This window comes from Penaeus monodon, chromosome 42 (assembly GCF_015228065.2).
Source record: "Penaeus monodon isolate SGIC_2016 chromosome 42, NSTDA_Pmon_1, whole genome shotgun sequence".
NCBI lineage: Eukaryota > Metazoa > Arthropoda > Malacostraca > Decapoda > Penaeidae > Penaeus > Penaeus monodon.
In genome coordinates, this window is record NC_051427.1 from 29,153,586 (window position 1) to 29,156,085 (window position 2,500).

A 2,500-nucleotide genomic window follows, 5' to 3' on the forward strand; every position below is an offset into this window, starting at 1 on the left:
AACTTATTCATTCGCCTACTTTGATGGACTTCCATTCACCGTTTTTTGACATTGCAAGTTTGTGTATTTATATCCATGTCATTCATGGCGGTAAAAATGCGCTAATGGGCCAAAACAAGGTTCTCGTGGACGCTGAAAACGTAATACTGGAACGGGTCCCGGAAAAGTGGTCTATCTGCGAAGCGCGATCGATTTTAGCTTTACAAGATGACAATTCTCAAAAGATGCAATGTTTCTGTACTCTATGTAGCCACCAAAATTCAAAGTAAATTACTAAAATTACCAACAATACCATTCATCTACAAATATCAAAGTAAACTGCAGAAGAAACTCCATATATGATGACAAACGGGGCGAGATCGCCCAGCAGTGAAATGACCTGCTCTTCCCTGTGCTCGGGATCATTTCACTTTCTTGTTCGATAATGCTGCTCCAGACTGGAAGCCGCATCTGTCTCGGCGCTGCGTCCAGGAGTGGGCATCAATGAACCGGTGATACAATATTGATGAGTTACTTTTGCACATCTGTAAATGTATATATATATATATATATATATATATATATATATATATATATATATATATATATATATATATATATATATATATATATATACTGTATACATACACACAATACGTGTGTGTGTGTGTGTGTGTGTGTGTGTGTGTGTGTGTGTGTGTGTGTGTGTGTGTGTGTGTGTGTGTGGTGTGTGTGTGCTCCGCACGTCTTTGTGTGTACGCATATATATACACATACACACACACATACATACATATATATATATATATATATATATATATATATATATATATATATATCCATTTAATATATATATATATGTATATAATATCCATTAATATATATATATATATCATATATATATATAATTATAATATATACGTTACATATATGTAAGATAGTATGCGTGTGTGTGTGTGTGGTGTATGTATGTATTTGTATATACGTATTGTGAATATATTTACATATATATATATATATATATATATATATATATATATATATATATATATATATGTATTCTTACATATACATATATACATACATTCATATCACATATATTTACACACACACGCGCGCGTGTATGTAAACGTGTGTGTGCGTGTGTGTAGACGCCTGCACGCAGGACCAAATCCGACCGTGAATTATAAGAACATATATATATATCTTATGTGTACTTAATGTGTGTGTGTGTGTGTGTGTGTGTGTGTGTGTGTGTGTGTGTGGGGGTGTGTGTGTGTGTGTGTGTGTGTGTGTGTGTGTGTGTGTGTGTGTGTGTGTGTGTTGATGTATGTATGTATGTATGTATGTATGTATGTATGTATTGTGTGTGTGTGTGTGTGTGTGTGTGTGTGTGTGTGTGTGTGTGTGTGTTTAAGTGTGTGTATCTATAAGTATATGTGTGCAGGATGTATATGTAATATATGCATGTATGTAAGTATACGTACAAAGAAGGTCAGACAGACAGACAGCTAGACACACACACACACACACGTATGCACCCGCTATGTGCGTTCTCGTGCGTGCAGCTGCCAAAAGGGTAAGCAATAATCAATATTTGCCTATTGATAATGTAATTACGTATCATTCCCCAAGTACTACCACAGCTCAGTATCGCTCTCCATAGCAAGTGTGTTCTTATTTACACCCCATTTTCATCAGTATAAACAATGTCACTTGTCAATTGACTGGTCGAGTGATTTGTTGCGAGTTATTCGTGTTAAATGCGTTTCGCTGCCACTCCTTAAAACCGACTTCCTTTTCATTTCCTGCTTTTCACCTTTATCACAATCTACATTAAGCCAAAGACAGTCTTATCACTGTATTTATTAATTTTTTTGACAGCTGTATCAAAATTTATACCGATCTTATCAATCATTATTTTTCGATCATCATGTTCTACTACACGTTTTCTTTAGTCGAAGCCATAACACTTTTATTTTTTTTAATATCGTAAACATTCTCACTTTTCATTAATCTTATTTCATTTTTACATCAGAAACTTTCCAGCAGATGTTATCACATTTCCTCACAAAGGTGGCTGACATTACTGAAATGATTTTCATGTCACTTATATATTCTCTCTTTCTTCTTATTTCATTTTAATAGTGTTTCTTTTTTTTCCTTTTCCATTTCTCTCCTATTAGCACCACGGGTTGATTCCAGTATAATAACTGTAACTTTTGTGTAATCACACTTTCACACACTATCCACCATATTTTTGTTTCGTCAAATTTCATTTCGTTTCTTCATTTTTCACTTTTTCCTTATCATTTCACTTTCGCTCTTTTTCACCTTTGTCGTTTCCTAGTTTGGCACATCTGTAGATTATAGCCAAACAAACATCACCACAATTTATATCGCGATATAGAACACAATCTTTATAATTACTTTTAATATTATCACTTCTCACAAATCGTTTATTTCTGCAATTACATATCTCTTAGTTTTTTTTCTGTTGCGAGATACCAGAACCACACTA

At 34.0% G+C, this 2,500-nt stretch overlaps 1 protein-coding gene across 2 annotated transcripts in view; it reads right to left on the reverse strand.

Annotated features, from left to right (window-relative positions):
* LOC119599029 (tyrosine-protein phosphatase 99A-like) overlaps positions 1 to 2,500 on the reverse strand; it is a 193,867-nt gene that overhangs the window by 110,586 nt on the left and 80,781 nt on the right. The gene's annotated exons all lie outside the window — the stretch shown is intronic.